We start from the raw sequence: 17,303 nt of genomic DNA, 5'->3' as shown, positions 1-17,303 counted from the left end.
TCCAATTTCTCCAAGTCAAAAGCAGCTTCAGCTAGGACATCTCCAGACTGAGACATGATGAGAGGTTAAAAAAATATGCACAGTTCCAAAAACAGAAAAGCAAGTTCTCAAATGAAGTTCCAGAAAAGTCAATCACGGGATCAGCGAAGAAAAAAAAAGAAACTGAATGCAGAGAAAAACAGTCCAAGTAAAAAACCAAAAATCACAAGACTAGTAGTATGTGGTCACGTAGTGGTCTGAGATCAAAACAGTAGTGTACACTTAATTACTGTATGTCAAGTACAAATACAAGTCCAATCCCGACCGCTGGTCACCAATGTTAGAAATGGGGTCTTTGGTTGACAGTCCGGTTACCCCCTGTTCAAGCAAGGACCCTCACTCTAGTTAGGATAAAAGAGAATCACCCTCAGCTAACCCCTGCTTACCCCCTTGGTAGCTTGGCAGAGCAGTAGGCTTAACCTCAGAGTGCTGGGCGTAAAGTATTTGTACCAACACACACAGTAACTTAATGAAAACACTACAAAATGACACAACACCAGTTTAGAAAAATAGGAAATATTTATCCAGACAAAACAAGACCAAAACGACAAAAATCCAACATACACAAGTCAAGTTATGATTTTTTAAAGGTTTAAAAATAAAAAGAGTCTTTAGGTAGTTGTAACAACACACTAGCGCTGCTAGCGTGTAAATGTACCTGGTTTGCGTCAAAAATAACCCCGCACGGGCGGTGTGCGTCGAAAGTAACCCCTGCACGGCTGTGTGCGTCGAAAACCACTCGGCACGGCGGTGCGTGTTGAAAAAGCCAGCCACACGACGATCCGAAAGTCCCGCGGCGCAGGGTGCGATCTCTCAGCCTCCGTCAGCGATGCTGCGCGTCGTTTCTCCTGCTCCGGGCGTCGGTTTTTCGGTCGCGTTTCCTGCGGCGTCGTTTCTCAGCTGCGGAACCGGCGTCGCGTCGTTTTCTCAGCCGCGATCGGATTCGCGTCGATCTTTTCTCCGCACGGCGCTCGGTGCGTGTATTTTTGTCCTTAGGCTGCCAGCCTCTCCTTTCAGGGTTCCAGGAACTGGAAGGGCACCACAGAGCAGAGTAGGGGTCTCTCCAGAGACTCCAGGTGCTGGCAGGAAGAAGTCTTTGCTATCCCTGAGACTTCAACAACAGGAGGCAAGCTCTACATCAAGCCCTTGGAGATTTCTTCTTCAAGATGGAAGGCACACAAAGTCCAGTCTTTGCCCTCTTACTCTGGCAGAAGCAGCACTGCAGGAAAGCTCCACAAAGCACAGTCACAGGCAGGGCAGCACGTTTTCCTCAGCTATCAGCTCTTCTCCAGGCAGAGGTTCCTCTTGGTTCCAGAAGTGTTTCTAAAGTTTGTAAGTTTGGGTGCCCTTCTTATACCCATTTTAGTCTTTGAAGTCACCTTCCTTCAAAGGGGACTCACACCTTCTTGTGAAATCCTGCCTTGCCCAGGCAAGGCCTCAGACACACACCAGGGGGTTGGAGACAGCATTGTCAGAGGCAGGCACAGTCCTTTCAGATGAGAGTGACCACTCCACCCCTCCCTCCTAGCAGAGATGGCTAATCAGGAAATGCAGATTACACCCCAGCTCCCTTTGTGTCACTGTCTGGTGTGAGGTGAAAAACAACCCAACTGTCAAACTGACCCAGACAGGGAATCCACAAACAAGGCAGAGTCACAGAATGGTTTAAGCAAGAAAATGCCCACTTTCTAAAAGTGGCATTTCCAAACTCACAATCTTAAAATCAACTTTACTAAAAGATGTATTTTTAAATTGTGAGTTCAGGGATCCCAAACTCCACATGTCCATCTACTCTCTAGGGGAATCTACACTTTAATCATATTTAAAGGTAGCCCCCATATTATCCTATGAGAGAGACAGACCTTGCAACAGTGAAAACGAAATTGGCAGTATTTCACTGTTAGGACATATAAACCACATTACTATATGTCCTACCTTATCCATACACTGCACCCTGCCCTTGGGGCTACCTAGGGCCTACCTTAGGGGTGCCTTACATGTAAGGAAGGGGAAGGTTTAGGCCTGGCAAGTGGGTACACTTGCCAAGTCGAATTTACAGTGTAAAAATACACATGCAGACACTGCAGGGGCAGGTCTGAGACATGATTACAGGGCTACTTATGTGGGTGGCACAACCAGTGCTGCAGGCCCACTAGTAGCATTTGATTTACAGGCCCTGGCACCTCTAGTGCACATTACTAGGGACTTACTAGTAATTCAAATATGCCAATCATGGATGAACCACTTACATACAATTTAAACAGGAGCACTTGCACTTTAGCACTGGTTAGCAGTGGTAAAGTGCCCAGAGTAACAAAAACAGCAAAATCAGAGTCCAGCACACATCAACAACCTGGGGAACAGAGGCAAAAAGTTAAGGGAGACCACGCCAAGGATGAAAAGTCTAACACGTGTCCCCCCCAGCTAAAAGTGGGGAGCAACTACCCAACCTCATGGGAGTTCTCATCACTAAGGCGGAAGAACCTGGACAGACCATCAGCATTGGCGTGCTCTGTACCGGGTCGATGTTCCACCGTAAAGTCCATCCCCTGTAGGGAAATGGACCACCTCAACAGTTTTGGGTTCTCACCCCTCATCTGCATTAACCATCTGAGGGGTTTGTGGTCGGTCTGAACTCGGAAGTGAGTCCCAAACAAGTAGGGTCTTAGCTTCTTCAGTGCCAGACCACAGCAAACGCTTCACGTTCTATGGCACTCCACCTACGTTCCCTGGGTAGTAACCTCCTGCTAATGAAGGCTACGGGTTGATCTAGGCCCTCTTCATTCAGCTGTGAGAGTACTGCTCCAATACCATGCTCTGAGGCGTCTGTCTGTACAACAAACTCCGTGGAGTAGTCAGGTGCCTTCAGCACAGGTGCTGTGCACATGGCAGCCTTCAGGGCATCAAAAGCGTTCTGGCAAGCCTCTGTCCAGATCACTTTCTTGGGTTGTTTCTTAGAAGTCAACTCAGTTAAGGGGGTAACAATGGTACCATATCCCTTAACGAACCTCCGATAGTATCCTGTGAGACCTAAAAAGGCTCTCACTTCAGTCTGGGTCTTGGGAGGCTCCCAAGCCAGAATCGTGTCAATCTTAGGCTGTAGGGGTGCCACCTGGCCACTCCCCACCTGGTGTCCTAAGTACACAACAGAACCCTGCCCTATTTGGCACTTGCTCGCCTTAATAGTGAGGCCTGCCTTCTGCAGGGCCTCTAACACTCTCCAGAGGTGTTGCAGGTGTTCCTCCCATGTGGAACTAAACACAGCAATGTCATCCAGGTAGGCGGCACTGAACTCATCCAGTCCTGCCAACACCTGGTTGACCAACCTCTGAAAGGTGGCAGGGGCATTCTTCATCCCAAAGGGCATCACATTGAAGTGGAAGTGCCCATCGGGGGTAGAGAATGCTGACCTCTCCTTTGCCCCTTCAGTTAAGGCAATCTGCCAGTACCCAGATGTTAAATCGAACGTACTGAGGTACTTGGCAGCTCCTAACCGATCAATGAGCTCATCAGCTCGGGGGATGGGGTGTGCGTCAGTCTTGCTGACCGCATTGAGACCCCGGTAGTCCACACAGAACCTAAGTTCTGGAGTGGCACCAGGAGCAGCAGCCTTTGGAACCAAGACCACTGGGCTGGCCCAAGGACTGCTGGAGTGCTCAATAACCCTGAGGGCTAACATTTTGGAGACTTCCTCCTTAATGCAAGCCCTCACCCTGTCAGTCACCCTGTAAACCTTATGTTTAACAGGTGTACTGTCCCCAGTGTCCACATCATGTGTGCACAGGTGTGTGACTCCTGGGATCAGGGAAAACAGTGAGGCGAACTGTCCCAGCACGTGGCGACAGTCCCTCTGCTGTTCCTCAGTCAGGGAGGGGGAGAGGATCACTCCCTCCACAGACCCATCTTTCTCTCCTGCAGACAGGAGGTCAGGAAGAGGCTCACTCTCTTCCTCCACCCCGTCATCTGTCGCTAGGAGCATGGATAGCTCAGTTCGCTCAAAGTGTGGTTTGAGGCGGTTGACATGTAGGACCCTAAAGGGGTTCCTGGGGGATTGCAAGTCTACCAGATAGGTGACTTCACTCTTTCTTTCCACCACCTCAAAAGGCCCAGTCCACTTATCTTGGAGAGCCCTAGGCTCCACTGGTGCCATGACCCACACTTTTTGTCCAGGCTGAAACTCAACCAGAGTGGCATTCTGGTCGTACCACCGTTTCATATCCTCCTGGCTTGCTTCCAGGTTCTCCTGAGCGAGACTCCTGAAGCGGGCAGTCTGGTTTCTTAGTGCCAGCATGTAGCTAAATACATCCTGGGGTGGTTTACTAGGAGCTTTCTCCAAAGCCTCCTTCACCAGACTGAGCGGTCCCCTGACAGGGTGGCCATAGATGAGCTCAAAGGGGCTAAAGCCAAGTCCCTTTTGAGGCACCTCCCTGTAAGCGAACAGAAGGCATGGCAAGAGGACGTCCCACTTACACCTCAAGGGCTCTGACAGGCCCTGAATCATGCCTTTCAAGGTGCGGTTGAATCTCTCAACCAGACCATTACTTTGGGGGTGGTAAGGGGTGGTGAACTTGTAGGTTACCCCACACACCTTCCACAGAGACTTCATATAAGTGGATATGAAGTTTGTACCCCTATCAGATACTACCTCCTTGGGGAACCCCATGCGGGTAAAAACCCCCATCAAGGCACGTCCCACCACGGGGGCGGTGACCGTCCTTAGAGGAATAGCTTCTGGGTACCGTGTGGCATGGTCCACCAAGACCAGGATGAACCTGTTGCCCATGGCTGTCTTGGGATCCAGAGGCCCCACAATGTCAATTCCTACCCTTTCAAAGGGAGTACTGACTACCGGTAAAGGTTGGAGGGGAGCTTTGCATTTCCCCCCACTCTTGCCACTTGCCTGACAAGTCTGACAAGATCTACAATAAGCAGCTGACTGCTTGTTCATCAAGGGCCAGTAAAAGTGGGAGACAAGCCTCTTATAGGTCTTGTCCTGCCCTAGATGTCCTGCCAAAGGCACATCATGAGCCAAACCCAGTAGGAAGGTCCTGAAGCCCTGGGGTACCACCAGCATACGAGCTGACCCCGGCTCAGGAACCTTAGGCTCACTATACAGGAGGCCATCCTCCCAATAAATCAGGTGAGTACCTGGCGCCCCGCCAGCCGCCTGGGCTGCAGCCTGCTGCCGCAGTCCCTCAAGAGTAGGGCACTCCTTCTGCGCTGTGCAGAATACTTCCCTGGTGGGTCCCCCTTCCTGCTGCCACTGCGACAGCTCAGGGACCTCCCCCAGTTCAGCCACCTGTTCCCCTGTAGGTTCCGGGGCATCACCCTCAGGCTCTGCCTCCTCCCGGACCGTGGGAACTTCTGGGGCGGGTTTCCCGCGCCTCCTGCCTTTCCTCTTCTTGGCGGTCCCCTGGGCCACTGTTTCAGGCTCCAGGGGCTCTTGACTACCCTGATTGGCTGCCATAGACCGGGTGGATACGCATACCCACCCAGGCAGACCCAACATCTCCAAGTGAGACCTGTGTTCCACCTCCTTCCAAGGGGAATCTTCCAGGTCGTTGCCTAGCAAACAATCAACAGGCATGGTTGGACTCACAGCTACTTTCCAGGAACCTGAGACCCCCCCCCATTCAAAGGGAACCTGCGCCACTCTGCAGAGGCGCTCAGAATTGTCTACTGCAACTACTTGGTGAAGTACCCGGGGATCAATCTGCTCTTCAGACACCAGGTGACTCCTCACTGTAGTCACACTGGCTCCAGTGTCTCTTAGAGCCTCCACCCTCTGTCCATTGATGGTCACCCATTGCCTGTACTTCTTAGTGTTATCAGGCACTAGGTTTCTCTGGACCATCTCACTGTCCCCTAGTGAGACAAGGGTCATTTCTGCTGGTTCCCACCCACCTGAAACCAACTCCTCCCCAAGCGCTACAGTGGCCAAACCCTGGGACGGTGCACCAGTGGGTGCCGGTGTACTTTTGGGGCATTTGGGGTCCCCCCTCACATGACCCACCTGGTCACATGAATAGCACTTACGTAGGGGACCACCTGCCATTGGCTTCCCTTTGGAGAACCATGGCTTCTTTTCACTGGGGGGTTGGGAATCCTTACCCTGGGAATCAGTTTGGGGCCCTTTAGAGAACTCATCCTGTTTGCCCTTACCCCCCCCTTTCTTCTGAGAGGGACCCTGCCCACCCTTGGCGTGGTCTCCCCCATACCTCTTTTGGACCCTGGTGCTCTCCCAGCGGTCCGCTTCCTGTGCAAGCTTCCTGGGGTCAGTCAGCTTGCTGTCAATGAGGTGCTGGCGCAGCTCTGGAAAACATAAACTGTACAAGTGCTCCCAAGCAATTAAATTGTAAAGCCCCTCATACGTGTTTACCTTACTGCCCTTCACCCAACCATCCAGTGACCTGCAACAAGAATCAACACATTCCAACCATGTTTGGGATTCCTTTCTCTTGTAGGATCTAAACTTCTCCTTGTACTGCTCAGGGGTGAGACCATACCTGGTAAGTAAGGCCTCCTTCATGGCAGGGTAGGTGAGACTCTGAGCATCCCCTAAGGCTGTCAGTGTGTCCCTCCCCTCTGCCTCAAAATGCTTCCACAGGGCTGCCCCCCATTGAGCTTCAGGGACCAGGTTCATGTGGAGAGCTGACTCATAACCCTTGAACCACAAGTAGATATCATCCTCCCTCTTATAATCCCTCACAAGGTCTTTTGGGATGTGTACCCTTCTCTCAGGCTGCACTGTAGAATTGCTGCCACCATCCCTACTGGACTGACTCCTCTGATCAATCTCTTTTAAACTGAGCTCATGAGCCATGTTTATCTTCCTTTCCTCAAGGGCCAGCTTCCTCTGTTCCACCTCTAGACTGAGCTTTTTCAGCTCCAATTGGTACTCCCTCTCTGCCTGTCTGTCCTGTAACTCTCCAGGTGTCAGACTCTTGGAGGACACACTGCTACCTGCCCTGGAGATTCTCCCCTGAGACATAGCAGGCCCACCCACTACATCAGTGTGAGTGACTTGCAACTCCTCTTCCCCCTCTGGCTCCTCATCTGTGTGCCCCTCAGCTGCTTTGGCTGTCACCCAGGCCCTCAGCGCCTTTTGCAGCTCATCCTTCTTGGATGAGCTCTTAATGGGACAGCCAACATTACTACAAAACTGCTTCAACTGAGCCACTTTGTAGCTCTCCAATTTCTCCAAGTCAAAAGCAGCTTCAGCTAGGACATCTCCAGACTGAGACATGATGAGAGGTTAAAAAAATATGCACAGTTCCAAAAACAGAAAAGCAAGTTCTCAAATGAAGTTCCAGAAAAGTCAATCACGGGATCAGCGAAGAAAAAAAAAGAAACTGAATGCAGAGAAAAACAGTCCAAGTAAAAAACCAAAAATCACAAGACTAGTAGTATGTGGTCACGTAGTGGTCTGAGATCAAAACAGTAGTGTACACTTAATTACTGTATGTCAAGTACAAATACAAGTCCAATCCCGACCGCTGGTCACCAATGTTAGAAATGGGGTCTTTGGTTGACAGTCCGGTTACCCCCTGTTCAAGCAAGGACCCTCACTCTAGTTAGGATAAAAGAGAATCACCCTCAGCTAACCCCTGCTTACCCCCTTGGTAGCTTGGCAGAGCAGTAGGCTTAACCTCAGAGTGCTGGGCGTAAAGTATTTGTACCAACACACACAGTAACTTAATGAAAACACTACAAAATGACACAACACCAGTTTAGAAAAATAGGAAATATTTATCTAGACAAAACAAGACCAAAACGACAAAAATCCAACATACACAAGTCAAGTTATGATTTTTTAAAGGTTTAAAAATAAAAAGAGTCTTTAGGTAGTTGTAACAACACACTAGCGCTGCTAGCGTGTAAATGTACCTGGTTTGCGTCAAAAATAACCCCGCACGGGCGGTGTGCGTCGAAAGTAACCCCTGCACGGCTGTGTGCGTCGAAAACCACTCGGCACGGCGGTGCGTGTTGAAAAAGCCAGCCACACGACGATCCGAAAGTCCCGCGGCGCAGGGTGCGATCTCTCAGCCTCCGTCAGCGATGCTGCGCGTCGTTTCTCCTGCTCCGGGCGTCGGTTTTTCGGTCGCGTTTCCTGCGGCGTCGTTTCTCAGCTGCGGAACCGGCGTCGCGTCGTTTTCTCAGCCGCGATCGGATTCGCGTCGATCTTTTCTCCGCACGGCGCTCGGTGCGTGTATTTTTGTCCTTAGGCTGCCAGCCTCTCCTTTCAGGGTTCCAGGAACTGGAAGGGCACCACAGAGCAGAGTAGGGGTCTCTCCAGAGACTCCAGGTGCTGGCAGGAAGAAGTCTTTGCTATCCCTGAGACTTCAACAACAGGAGGCAAGCTCTACATCAAGCCCTTGGAGATTTCTTCTTCAAGATGGAAGGCACACAAAGTCCAGTCTTTGCCCTCTTACTCTGGCAGAAGCAGCACTGCAGGAAAGCTCCACAAAGCACAGTCACAGGCAGGGCAGCACGTTTTCCTCAGCTATCAGCTCTTCTCCAGGCAGAGGTTCCTCTTGGTTCCAGAAGTGTTTCTAAAGTTTGTAAGTTTGGGTGCCCTTCTTATACCCATTTTAGTCTTTGAAGTCACCTTCCTTCAAAGGGGACTCACACCTTCTTGTGAAATCCTGCCTTGCCCAGGCAAGGCCTCAGACACACACCAGGGGGTTGGAGACAGCATTGTCAGAGGCAGGCACAGTCCTTTCAGATGAGAGTGACCACTCCACCCCTCCCTCCTAGCAGAGATGGCTAATCAGGAAATGCAGATTACACCCCAGCTCCCTTTGTGTCACTGTCTGGTGTGAGGTGAAAAACAACCCAACTGTCAAACTGACCCAGACAGGGAATCCACAAACAAGGCAGAGTCACAGAATGGTTTAAGCAAGAAAATGCCCACTTTCTAAAAGTGGCATTTCCAAACTCACAATCTTAAAATCAACTTTACTAAAAGATGTATTTTTAAATTGTGAGTTCAGGGATCCCAAACTCCACATGTCCATCTACTCTCTAGGGGAATCTACACTTTAATCATATTTAAAGGTAGCCCCCATATTATCCTATGAGAGAGACAGACCTTGCAACAGTGAAAACGAAATTGGCAGTATTTCACTGTTAGGACATATAAACCACATTACTATATGTCCTACCTTATCCATACACTGCACCCTGCCCTTGGGGCTACCTAGGGCCTACCTTAGGGGTGCCTTACATGTAAGGAAGGGGAAGGTTTAGGCCTGGCAAGTGGGTACACTTGCCAAGTCGAATTTACAGTGTAAAAATACACATGCAGACACTGCAGGGGCAGGTCTGAGACATGATTACAGGGCTACTTATGTGGGTGGCACAACCAGTGCTGCAGGCCCACTAGTAGCATTTGATTTACAGGCCCTGGCACCTCTAGTGCACATTACTAGGGACTTACTAGTAATTCAAATATGCCAATCATGGATGAACCACTTACATACAATTTAAACAGGAGCACTTGCACTTTAGCACTGGTTAGCAGTGGTAAAGTGCCCAGAGTAACAAAAACAGCAAAATCAGAGTCCAGCACACATCAACAACCTGGGGAACAGAGGCAAAAAGTTAAGGGAGACCACGCCAAGGATGAAAAGTCTAACGTTCATGAAGAACCCTTGGTATCCAGAGCCAATAAATGAGGTGCACCTTGCAATGGGTTTTCATTGTATGCGGGTATACAGCAATTCATTTGGTAAAATATAAAGAGTGAAAAATAAGTATCCAGGAAACCTTTGTATTTCCAAAATGGGCACAAGATAAGGTGTTGGGAAGTGGTAGTTACTTGCACATCTCTGAATTCGGGGATCCCCATACTAGCATGTGAATTACAGTTCATTTCTCAAATAGACTTCTTTCCTACACACTGTCTTACATTTGGAAGGAAAACATGTAGAGTAAGACAATGGGCAATAATACTTGTTCTTCTATTCTGTGTTCCTCCAAGTATGCTGATAAAAATGGTACCTCACTTGTGTGGGTAGGCCTAGTGCCCATGACAGGAAACACCCCAAAATGCAAAGAATTTTACCCCCTCCAGTTAGGGTGGGGGGCCTAACCAGGCCCTTACTGGTTGGCAGCACCCACCACTCTTTTATTTTTAATTCCCTGGCATCTAGTAGGCTTTCTGCCCCCCCCGGGAGTGGATCGGGGGTAATTACCCCATCTTCCCACTGGTGGACAGAACAACTTTGCCCCCATTTATTTGGGGTGGAAGTATAGACATACCCCCATCCTCTTTTTTTTCAAAAAAGTCTTCCCTGGTGTCTAGTGGGCTTTGTGCACCCCTTGCGGGGCAGAGGGACCTTACAAAAATAGGCTGATCTGGGGCCGCCCCCACCAAACAAAACACACACTGATCCCTAGTGCCTAAGTGGTTTCTGCCCCTTGGGGACAGATGGGCCTAATAAAAATAGGTTGATCTGCCCCCAAGGGGAGCAGAAATGATCAACAGTAATATGCCCCCATGGGGAGCAACCCTTGCCCAAGGGGCCACCCCCTAAACAAAACACATACACCTATCCCTGGTGCCTAAGTGGTTTCAGCCCCTCTTGGGAGAAAAAGGGCCTACTAAAAATTGGCTAATCTGTTCCCCAAGGGGGCAGAAATGGCCAACAGTAATGTGCCCTATGGGGAGAGACCCTTGTCCAAGGGGCCGTCCCGCCAAAAAAAACACACACACACACAAAACAATCCCTGGTACCTAAGTGCTTTCTGTCCCCTTTGGGGACAGATGGACCTAATAGAAATAGGTCATCCTCGTATCTAAACAGGGTCCCTGAGCTAGATACAGAGAGTAACACACAGGGAAGCAATACTATGAGTATAACGTAGTTTACTCTCCATTAACATAGCAAACATAGGAATGGAAATCTTAAATTCAAATATACAACATACAATATATTTCAATTTAGATATTTATTATAGCTAATTAAACATTCAGTTCGCACATAATATAATCAAAATAGAATCAACCAAAAAAATATAATACAACCCCCTACCCTAAATGAAACATACATATATGAAAACATAAATAACATACCAGTAAATACGCAAAAATAAACAAATAACACAGAACCAACAAAATCACAAAATAATATACATACAAATTTACAACCGCCTCATACATGAGAGGATATTTAAACAGCACAATAAAGTTACTGCTTTGATGCTACAATTATGCGTTGTAGTTTGGATTGTATAAAATTCAACATAATAACAGCCAATTCTAGGTTATAATTTCCTGATTCAAATTCTCGTGTTACAGGCCTGATGGTAGCCAATCCTGGTCAGGGCTTCAAATTTGCCAATTTCAAACACTTCATGCCAATGTTCAAGACATGCCAATTTACAAGCCGACGCGCGTTTCGGTGAGTGAAGAAAAATATAAATACACCTTCATCAGGACTTTATGATTCAGTATAATTGGCATACGTACATCTTGTAATCTGCCTGTCAAAGAAACATAAAAATTATTCATTACAATTCTTTGCATAGGGGGAAGGCTCGAATCATGTCAGATTTGCAACCACACCAACTCAAGTGAAATAATTAAGAAAAAACACTGATAAAGTGCCCAAGATCAAAGTCTATAAAACCAATGCTTAATAAAGGTAAATAAATCTAAAGATCCAAGGAAAGCACCATTAGTGTCCAGCAAAATACTAGATAAAGTGCAGAAATAGAATCCCCTATAGCATAAAAGTGTTGGATTACCAGCGAGAGAATCTAGTCAAGAATAGTAAAAGACTAGTTTGTTTATATTAAAATATAAATAAAATACCTTAGATATGAAAGAACTTAGATATCCCTTACAGGCTGGATTAAACACTCTCCAACTTCAAATTTTTAGTCCAAAATGAAGGACTAACACATGGATATAGCTAAATGAAGCTATGCTTTCTCACTCTAGAAGCAAACATAATGAAATCATTAGCTTGCACAGGGCAGGAAAGTCCACAGGATAGAAAAGAAAAAATCTGCTCATATGTACAATCGCTAACTACAGACTTACCTACAAGTTCACATGGTTTAAAAAACCACAGGGGAAATCCACAAGGATACCAAACTGGTAGGGAACAACTTGCTAACTGCAAGGGAACAGGGGGGAGTCATGAGCCAGATAGAAATGACACAATCCAGACGGTATAAAATAATTCAATCCACAAAGGTTCAGCAAAGCTAGCCTACCAGTATCAGCAGGATCCAGGACATATGACCAGCACGATGATCTCTCGAGGAGCAATAACCTGTACTTCCCCAGCTGCCTTCTATTTAAACCAAATCACCACAGGTGATGCGATGAACATAGAAACAGGCCCGTAGGGGCCATCTAAGGAAATGGTCAAACATGCGCCATCTTAGAACCGTCAAAACTGCATGAAATATGCCAAAATCTACAGAGAATAAGAGGTACAATCAAACTGTAGAGTCATAGCCATATAGTAGTGGCAAAAGGAAATAACCAAAAATAAAAAATATAAAAAATAATGGCCAATTCTAAATCAAACCAAAGAGTAGATATCACTTACCAGCACGCCCAAAACAGTGGGCGCCATCTTGGAACGTCAAAGTACAGGGTACTCAATGTCCCAAGGGTAGGCACAAAATGGGTTAGTAAAATACAATACGTATTGTGTATATAATACAAATCGATAACATAAGGTTTTTTAAGAAGGAACCGAAAACGGTTTTATCGTATAAAGTGAAGAATTCACTTCAAAGTAAGATAAAGGGCCACCACAGGAGAGCACAAAGCAACCCTCTGGTAGGCACCTGGAAAATTATTGACCCCTCAGGCAATCCTGTACATAAGTACTCAGATGGCATTGCTCCAAAGGAGATCTTCGTTCAGGCCATTCTCATATGTGTTGAAAGAAAAAATCCAAAACACTTCTTTCTTTTTCCTTTGTTTTTCAGGATCCACATCGTTTCTTGTCAGCACTTTCTCAAGAATAATCCACCTGATATCTACCTCCTTGTGGTTTAAAGATAACCAATGAGCAACTAGGGGGGCGTTGATCTTTTGTGTCCTAATCGCAGATTTATGTTCCGATAGCCTAGTTCTAAATTCCCTGGAGGTCTCACCTATATATCCCAGGTTGCAGGGGCAAATAATCAAGTAAATTACATTTTTAGATCTATAATTAGTCATGTCCATAAATGGGATAGTCTTGTCATTGAATGTAAACTCTTTTGCAACAATGGCTGAGTCACAGGCGTGGCATTGGCCACATTTGTAATTGCCCGTAACTGGATTAGATCCTGTTAGTGACTTTTGGCCAAAAGTAGATACAAAATTGGTAGCTGATTTCACCAAATGGTTCCGTAGGTTTTTGTTCCTCCTGAAAGCGAACAATGGTTTTTCAAGTTTATCCGCTTCAGTATTGGAATTCAAAATGTGCCATTCTTTGTTAATAATACCCCTGATTTGATTATTCAGGGTAGAATGGTGAATCACACAGGCTAGCCGGTCACTGGTCTTGCATCGTTGTTTTGAAAACAGGGCCTCACGGTTGTAAAACTTGGCTCTTTTTAAGGAATCTTTGATGGTTCTAATCGGATAACCTCTCTGCTCAAATTTGCACGTAAGATCTGCTGCATGTTTCAAAAAGTCTGCCATGCTGGTGCAATTTCTCCTGAGTCTCAGGAATTGTGAAAAAGGAATAGACTGCTTCTGGTTACGGGGATGGAAACTATCAAAGTGAAGCAGCGTGTTCCTAGCCGTGGGTTTAGTGTATAGGGTCATAAGCAAGTGCCCTTGATAGTGTTTGATATACACATCCAGGAATTCAACCAAATGATGGTCGTATTTAATCGTAAATCTGAGGTTGCTGTCACACAGATTGAGCCAACTGTAAAATTCTAGTAGTTGGTCTTCACTGCCTTTCCAAATGAAGAAAACATCATCAATAAATCTACTCCAGGCCCGCACATTCTCATAGAAAGGGGCCATTTCGTTGTAAATTATCTTGTCCTCGAATGCTCCCACATATAGGTTCGCCACACTAGGTGCACAGGCAGCACCCATACTGACTCCTTTGATTTGATGATACATTTTGCCATTAAAATCAAAGTAGTTATTAAATAGTACAGTTTCCAAACATTTCAGAATGAAACTCAATGCTGGATCATCTCCCCGTCTGTTTAGATATAGTGCTACAACATCAATGGCTTCTTGCTGGGGTATATTCGTATATAAAGACTCAAGGTCCATGGTCACCAGATATTCCCCATCAGGTCTATATTGCAGGCCCTCGATCTTAGAAATGAAGTGGCCTGTGTCTCTGATGTAAGATGGTAAAAGGGCTACCATCGGTTTCAGAAAGGTATCAACGTACTTTGACAATGGCTCAATGGCCGAGCCTATGGTGGATACAATCGGACGCATAGGTGGATTACTGGCGTCCTTGTGAATCTTAGGTAGACCATAGATAATCGGGATTCTAGTATGGACTGGAGTCAAAAAATCTAATTCTTTCTTACAAATAACGCCCGCTTCTAATGCTTCTAGATTCGTAGTTTTGATTGATCTCTTCAATTTGATTTCAGGGTAGCCTGGTATAGATTTATAAAAGACCTGACACTGCAACATGTTTTCCATATTGTCCATATACAAATTGGTGTCTAGAATAGCTATACCACCCCCTTTATCACATGGTTTAACAGTGATAGTCCTGGTATTTTAAAGACTTTTTCTATGACGTTTGCTATGTTAATGGAGAGTAAACTACGTTATACTCATAGTATTGCTTCCCTGTGTGTTACTCTCTGTATCTAGCTCAGGGACCCTGTTTAGATACGAGGATTTGCTTACTTACAGCTCTGCTGTCAGGGTTTGCTCGTTTGATTACTGTCTTTCTGTGCACCAGACCTTCTTTCTTTTTTTCATTTGGGATTATATTGTTTTTGGGCCAATTTTTTGTTTTATTTTATATTCTTTTCTCTCTTTTAATAAGTTCTTTAGAGTTAGTTTAATCTGTTTTCTTTGATGGAGAGTATTAAAACCTTTGGGTTCACCGAGGAGGATTTTTCAAGAATAGTGGGCACCAGTACAAATTCGAGTTCAGAGTCCTTATTTTCCAACATCCTGAACAATGACTGGCTTAATTTACTCAATTTAAAAAAGAAAGCCCGCAGGACTGAAGCACACGCTGAATTTCTTTTAGAATATCTTAAGGCTGGTACTATCCCAAACGGCCTAAGAATAAGAAACATTCCAGGCCTCTTTGTTGAGATCAAACAATTCCTCGAAAAGTGGTCGCTTATTTCTAATAGATGCTCTCGTGATCACATGCTGTTGATTATAGAAACAGCCAGAGAAGTAGCTTCTTCTCTGTTTTCTGAGATTCAGGAACTTAAAAGCAAGCTCAGGCAGGCAGTATCTGTGGAGGAAGCCAAAAGAAAGCTAGAGGAGATAAATACGGATTTGGAATCATTTAATATATATTTGATAAAGAGGAAATCAGACAAATTGAAAAAAGATATCAGGTATTTCACCCGGGAGAGGACATATCCTTATCTTGCTGACCAGTACTACAAACAATCCTCCATACCACAGGAAAGACAGGAGTGGGTTCCTAAGAAAGTGGTGACGTTTTCCGATACTTCTGAATCTGAAGGGGAGGGTAGTTCATATCAATTCGATGAATATGGCAATAGACTGAATCATTCGGAACAGTACCAACAGAATCCCCGTTTTTTAGGTCACCGCAGATTCAATCACAGATCAAGATTCAGACAAAATCGCGGAAATCGTCCCCCGAACTCAGAACAATCTCACCACACATTACAAACAAGACGCAATCAGTATTGGAGGGACTGAAGGAGATTCCGATCTTTAATCTGAGTCAAATTACCTTGGATGACCATTGCATCAGCTTGTTATCGAAAGGCTTGCCCTTTGTACCGAATTCAGACATAAATAAATTTGAATTGATGAGAAACCTTCAGGCATTCTTCAGACGAGTGAGACTAAAAAGGTTTTTTTCATCGTCTCCCCCTACTACCACTGTTAGCAGATCAAGACTCAAATTGCCATCTACGTTTACTCCCCCGTTAGAAGCTTTGGGTCCCGAAATAGCTATATTTGAGACGACAGTGACTAGTAAAATTAAGAAAATGCTTCTACATGCCCCAAGATCCAGGTACAATCTTAGCAAAGATGAAAGCATGGCCCTAAAAAGTCTTAAAAATACCAGGACTATCACTGTTAAACCATGTGATAAAGGGGGTGGTATAGCTATTCTAGACACCAATTTGTATATGGACAATATGGAAAACATGTTGCAGTGTCCGGTCTTTAATAAATCTATACCAGGCCATCCTGAAATCAAATTGAAGAGATCAATCAAAACTACGAATCTAGAAGCATTAGAAGCGGGCGTTATTTGTAAGAAAGAATTTGATTTTTTGACTCCAGTCCATACTAGAATCCCGATTATCTATGGTCTACCTAAGATTCACAAGGACGCCAGTAATCCACCTATGCGTCCGATTGTATCCACCATAGGCTCGGCCATTGAGCCATTGTCAAAGTACGTTGATACCTTTCTGAAACCGATGGTAGCCCTTTTACCATCTTACATCAGAGACACAGGCCACTTCATTTCTAAGATCGAGGGCCTGCAATATAGACCTGATGGGGAATATCTGGTGACCATGGACCTTGAGTCTTTATATACGAATATACCCCAGCAAGAAGCCATTGATGTTGTAGCACTATATCTAAACAGACGGGGAGATGATCCAGCATTGAGTTTCATTCTGAAATGTTTGGAAACTGTACTATTTAATAACTACTTTGATTTTAATGGCAAAATGTATCATCAAATCAAAGGAGTCAGTATGGGTGCTGCCTGTGCACCTAGTGTGGCGAACCTATATGTGGGAGCATTCGAGGACAAGTTAATTTACAACGAAATGGCCCCTTTCTATGAGAATGTGCGGGCCTGGAGTAGATTTATTGATGATGTTTTCTTCATTTGGAAAGGCAGTGAAGACCAACTACTAGAATTTTACAGTTGGCTCAATCTGTGTGACAGCAACCTCAGATTTACGATTAAATACGACCATCATTTGGTTGAATTCCTGGATGTGTATATCAAACACTATCAAGGGCACTTGCTTATGACCCTATACACTAAACCCACGGCTAGGAACACGCTGCTTCACTTTGATAGTTTCCATCCCCGTAACCAGAAGCAGTCTATTCCTTTTTCACAATTCCT

Source organism: Pleurodeles waltl, chromosome 10, assembly GCF_031143425.1.
Source record: "Pleurodeles waltl isolate 20211129_DDA chromosome 10, aPleWal1.hap1.20221129, whole genome shotgun sequence".
Taxonomy (NCBI): Eukaryota; Metazoa; Chordata; class Amphibia; order Caudata; family Salamandridae; genus Pleurodeles; species Pleurodeles waltl.
The sequence above is the reverse complement of the archived record's forward strand: the minus strand, read 5'-3'. Positions refer to the sequence as shown.